The 6,000-nt window shown below is 45.3% G+C and overlaps 1 long non-coding RNA gene across 1 annotated transcript in view; it reads right to left on the bottom strand.

Annotated features, from left to right (window-relative positions):
* Window positions 1-2,253: 2,253 nt before the first annotated feature.
* The window catches only part of LOC134756814 (uncharacterized), a 28,038-nt gene continuing 24,291 nt past the window's right edge, over window positions 2,254-6,000 (bottom strand). The window contains exons 3-6 of the long non-coding RNA XR_010130071.1: window positions 5,711-5,808; window positions 4,414-4,580; window positions 3,573-3,708; window positions 2,254-2,547 (exon numbers count right to left, since the gene is read on the bottom strand). This is a non-coding gene — a long non-coding RNA (uncharacterized lncRNA). The remainder of the gene's footprint in view (window positions 2,548-3,572; window positions 3,709-4,413; window positions 4,581-5,710; window positions 5,809-6,000) is intronic.

Genomic DNA, 6,000 nt, shown 5'->3' with positions numbered 1-6,000 from the left:
AAATATGATGGAAGCAATGCTGCTTGACTTCTGAGGCAGGGTGCAAGTTTCTGCATTTGTCTCCTGAAAGACTTATTTTGGAGAAAGCCAGCCACTATGCAAGAAGCCTAAATATCCTGATCCTGCCATGCTATGAGGAAGCCCAAGCTACCATGTGGAGGAGCAGTATGGAGAGAGGCCCAGGCAACCGCAGTTGTTCCAGCCATCTTAGTTGGGTGCCAATCATATGAGAGAAAAAGTCATCTGGGACCCCAGTCCAGACAAACTTTCAGATGAATTCTAATTATAGTCACCATCTGACTGTAAGGACATGAGACTCCATGTCAGAACTGCCCAGCTGAGCTCAGCTGAGCCACAGAGCTGTAAGACACACAATACATTGTTGTTTTATATGACTAAGTCATATAGCATACAGCAATAGATAGAAGGACCAATGTTCCCCTCATATTTCACATCCAAGGTTTGAACACTGTCTTGGAGTCAAGAGGCAAAGGCATTTGCTCATTGAACAGAGAATGTTCACTCAGAATGAAGCAGAGTATAGCAGGAGGTAGCAGTGTCGTACCATGAAGGGTAGCGGATTGCAGGAACTGGTACCATCCGGGCCGCCATCATTGCCTGAGGGACTAGACAAAACTCTTCCACAACTGCAGCTCTCCCACACCCTCCTAAGTTTGCACAAGGGTTCACTATTGCCCAGGGAGCTTTCCTCTGAATGTCTGCCTGAAAACTTCGTACTCACCATGTAAGTTGTGACCTCAATGCTTATTCCTCCAAGAAGCCTTCCTGCCCTTTTCAGGTGGCCTTTCCCCTGACTCACATCTGACTTTCTACCAAGCATCTTATAGCCCGATCGGTTGCCTGCCACCATCGTAAGGGTGCCTGCCTGCATCTTTAGCTCCTGTGCGGCAGGGCCCCTGAGGGCAGGGACAGTACCTGTATTAGCCTCCTAGGCTGCAGTCAGAGAGAATCACAAACAGGAGCTTCAACCCCAGAAATTTATTTTTTCACAATTCTGGAGCCCGGAAGTGGAAATCAAGGTATGAGTAGGGTTGGATCCTTGTGAGGCTGTGAGGGAAGAGCCCTTCCAGGCTCTCTCCTGGCCACGGAGATGGCTTTCTCCCTGTCTCTTCATACCATCATCTCCCGCTATGTGTGTCTCTGTCCAAATTGTCTTTTCTTAAAAGGACATTGGGCATATTGAATTAGGGCCCATCTTGGACCTCAATTTTAACTGAATTGCCTCTGTAAAGACCTTGTTTTAAAACACAGTCACATTCTGAGATATTGGGCCTTGGGATTCAAACATACGGATTTACTTGGGGTGGAGAGCAGTTCAGACCACAGCAGAGACTTGTTCTTCCCTGTGATCCCACCTCTTAGCCCTCAGAAGGAACCAACCCTGCTAACACCTCAATTTCTACCCTGGTCTCCAGAACTGTGAGAAAATCAATGTCTGCGGTTGAATCTGTCAGGCTGTGGTTCTGACAGCAGCCTGGGAGACTAATACCGGTACCATCCCTGCCCTCAAGGCCCCCACTGTACAGGAACTAAGGATGCAGGCAGGACCCATAAGACAGCGGCGGGCACTCTTTAACTATAAGAAGCTCGGTAGAAAGTCAGAAGGAGGCCTTGGCAAATAGATGCTCTAGGAGGGAAGAGGAATAGGGAGGGAAGGCCACAAGGGAGAGACAGGAGATGGAGGGTGGGAGAGAGAAAAAAGGGAAGAGGGGTGCGGACTCAGTGTGGCTCAGCAGGAACGAAACCACCCAGTGAGAGTTTGCTGCAACTTTGAAAAGGCAGCTCCTAGAGTTCTCCATATGTAATCTGAAAGAATAAGAAACAAACAAGATAATAACAGTATAGAGAAAGGAATGTTGGCAAGACATGAAAAGTGGTTTGGAGAGGAGCGTGAGTAGAAGAGCAGAGAGGAGGCAGGGAAGAGATGCTAAGAATGGGAACTGAAAGCTGCTGTCCCCAGCACACTGAGTGCAGGAATCACATAAAATGCCACCAGGGAAAGAGATGAAATCTAATCCTCCCACCTTGACTACCAGACTAGAAAGCATTAGGATAATAAATGCACAAGAGAAAATAGAAAGAAAATAAGTGGACGGGGCTCTGACTCAAAATAACAGAATTTCCTGTGAGCACCAAAATGGAAACATATCTATACAAATCTTCACAATTATATACACAGGAATATATGTAATCAGAGCACAAACACATCGTGATATTCATAGCTTTGCCGCATTTAATTTAAAATATCAAGGCCAGGCATGGTGATTCACACCTGTAATCCCAGCACTTTGGGAGGCCAAGCTGGGAGGATCACTTGAGCTTAGGAGTTTGAGACCAGCCTGGACAATATCGTTAAGACCCCAGTCTCTACAAAACATACAAAAATTAGCCAGATGTGGTGTTGCACACCTGTAGTCCCACTACTCAGGAGGCTGAAGTGGGAGGATCACTTGAGCCCAGAAGGTTGAGGCTGCAGGGAGCTGTGATCAGGCCAGTGCATTCCAGCATGGGCAACAGAGTGAGACCCTGTCTCAAATAACAAGAATAATAGTAATATCAAGAAATATTCTTAAATCACTTTGCCTAATTATTAGTAAAGAATGTAAATATTTAGACATGTGATGAACAAGATGGGGAAAACCCAGCTTCACCTCTGACTTTAATTCTATGAGAGAAAAACATTTATTTTACATCTAACAATCATGACCTAAATAGATGTTTTATAAACATAGCACCAAGTAAATATCTTGATCCCTACACCACCTTCTTCCTGAAATTATTTAGATTGTTAAAAAAAAATGGTTAGGAAAGGCCGGGCGCGGTGGCACACGCCTGTAATCCCAGCACTTTGGGAGGCCGAGGAGGGCGGATCACGAGGTCAGGAGATCGAGACCATCCTGGCTATCACAGTGAAACCTCGTCTCTACTAAAAATACAAAAAATGAGCCGGGAGTGCTGGCGGGCGCCTGTAGTCCCAGCTACTCGGGAGGCTGAGGCAGGAGAATGGCGTGAACCCGGGAGGTGGAGCTTGCAGTGAGCCGAGTTTGCGCCACTGCACTCCAGCCTGGGCGACAGAGCGAGACTCCGTCTCAAAAAAAAAAAAAAGGTTAGGAAAATATTCTACATGAAACATACAATCTCCTACCACTTTGCAAAGGGCACGAGCACACCCACCGACATGCAACATGCACGCAGCTGTTTGCAAGTTGGTCTGCAACAGGAGCCATGGCTTCTTTATAAACAATACATTGTTTAACGAAACCCCCTAGTCCACTTAGAAAAGATCGTTTTAAACCCAGCAGTAGCCAATATAGACAGCGTTTGGAAGTTTTCAACACTAACTTGCAAATAGACTCACTATTTTCTGAAAACAACACTCCTCCGGTTATCCCAGCGCTGGAGAATAAGGCACAGGATGGGACAGAGCACGTGGATAAAATGTTCTCCCGATTAAATGTAGGCCAGAAGTCAGGGGAGGTGGGGAGTGGGGAGAAGATAGCGATGTGCTTAGAAATTCCCGGCTTCTCATTATGAAAGTGCTCTCGGCTCACCTGCTACATCCAAATCAAACTGGCGGGATTGGCGTCAGCACCTGCAAATCGGTATTGTCTGAGCGGTGGGCAGCTGGAACCCCAGAGCGTCTTCTCTTGTCAGGGATGAATCAATCATCTCGAAAGATGTCAGCATCTGCCCAAACCATTTTATATTAGAATAAATGGCAGATGGTGGTGTTTTTATATTTAATCAGTTCCACCAAATGCAGTTTCATCTCTTATAAAACGAAACCATCTGCAGCATGTAGGTGCACAGATCTTGCTACATGCCCACCATTGAGCCCTTTCCCTGAAAGGTAGAGCTAGACATGCGAACATTGGCTGACATTAGGCACAATAAGCCCAGAAATCCTTTAAAATAAAGCCCCATGGTTTTAATAAATACTTGCACGTAATCATGCTAAATATTTCTGATTGATGTGCCTTCCATATGCAGTTTGAAACAGAGGTTTTCCTTTCATGCCCAGCATAGGTTTCAAACATTTCTGGAAGTCTCTCATTCTAAAATGCCTGAAAATATTCTCATAACAAAAAGGGTCATTTTTTTTTTTTTTTTGCCTGTGAATCTTCTTTATAAGCATTTTATCTTTACTTTGACATGAATTCTTTCAGAGCAGGTTGGCTATGGCTGCCACAGTAGTCAACTTTACACACACACACACACACACACGCCCACAACAACAATATAAAATATCATTAACACTTACATTTGTGTATCACCATTTGGGTGGGTTCTGACCAGATGTAAAAAAAAAAAAAAAAAAAGACCTACTTATTTCAAAATGCTGGCAGATGGAACCCCTACGTTTTGGCCACAGAAAGCAGCAAGCAATCTTACCACCAACAGGACTTTCTATGCTTTATTTCTCCTAGAAGTGGAAGCCAGGGTCAGCATAACGGGGTCCCGAGAGGGAGCTCTGTTCTCACCGCGAGTGCTGGCTGGGACCCCTCTCCCCAGGATGCGGAAGGCTACAAGGCTGGGTGATGCGGTCCGTGTATTTGATCCTGCTGGGAATGGAGGAAGCAGCGTGCTTTTCCCATCGGACTCGTATAGTCAGCAGGTGAGACGCCATTCAACCTGATGACGTCCTTTTATTATTGTTTTGAATTTTGACCAGCTCCAGCCTCTCAGAGCCCAAATTCCTGAGCTTGGCCTCCAGAGCTCTTTCGACCTGACCCCAGCCTGCTTCACTCTCCAGCTCTGCTTCCTGAACTGCCCATCACAGACATGTTCAATACATCTTATTTTATAAAATAGATGTCCCCCAAATCCCACCAAATGAATCCTCATCGATCTGAGCCTCAACATCTGTTTCCTATAAATAGGTGTCCCGGAACCTGCCACGTGCAGTCTACTTGTTGAAGAAACAGTCTCTTACCCATTCACAGATGTTCATACAGAAATTAGGACATAAACTCTCTTAGAATATAATGCTAGAAAAGATAGGTATAACGGTGCCTACCCGAGCAGAGAAATCTTTATTGCCCCTGAAAAACTGATTTGCTTTCAAATGTCAGATTGTTTCTCTCTTTGCCCTGGCTGCCAGTAACCTCAGAGTTGAATGTGATGTCAAATCCTACTTACTATTACCACCCTCATGTTTCACCCTCTGCTTCCTGCTTTATTCCCCAAAGTTTCTATTTTATCTTTGTTAAACGTAGCGAGTTCTCATTATTGCTACCCTTTGGGTTGGTTGATGTTCCATTTGTAGGTATATTATAAGGGCATGTGTGACTGAGTATTTCAAGTTATAAAAAAGCCTCAGATGCTTTTGAAAATAGAATCATATAATAAAATTCAAAGTTTTAGATCTGATTTCTTTTAACCTGGGTATGTGTTTTATGAGAGTGGGGATGGGAGAAATTAAATTCATTATCTTTTGATAGTGGCAGTGAGAGGGCCCTGATATGATTTGCGTGTTTGTCCCCTCTAAATCTCATGTTGAAATGTGACCCCCAATGTTGCAGGTGGGGCCTGGTGGGAAGTGATTGGATCATGGGGTGGATCCCTTATGAATGGCTTCGCACCATCCTGTTGGTGATGAGTGAGTTCTCGCTTAGTTCACGCGAGATCTGGTTGTTTAAAAGAGTGTGTCACTTCCTCCCCCACCCTCGCCTCTTGCTCCCATTCTCACCATGTGATGTGTCTGCTCCCACTTCACCTTTTGCCATGATTGGAAGCTTCCTGAGGCCTCATCAGAAGCAGATGCTGGCACCATGCTCCCTGTACACCCTGTAGAACCATGAGTCAATTAAACCTCTTTTCTTTGTAAGTTACCTAAATGCCTCCAGTATTTCTTTAAAGCAATGCAAAAGCAGCCTCACACAGGCCGTCTTTAGGCATCGGGAGTCTGTCCTGACTCCTGGGCATGAGCCCTGCAGCTCAGCAGGTGATCTTCTGCACACATAGAAGGGACGAGAAGGC

This window comes from Gorilla gorilla, chromosome 12 (genome assembly GCF_029281585.2).
Source record: "Gorilla gorilla gorilla isolate KB3781 chromosome 12, NHGRI_mGorGor1-v2.1_pri, whole genome shotgun sequence".
Taxonomy (NCBI): Eukaryota; Metazoa; Chordata; class Mammalia; order Primates; family Hominidae; genus Gorilla; species Gorilla gorilla.
Note: the sequence above shows the minus strand (reverse complement) of the source record. Positions and strands in the feature narration are given on the sequence as shown.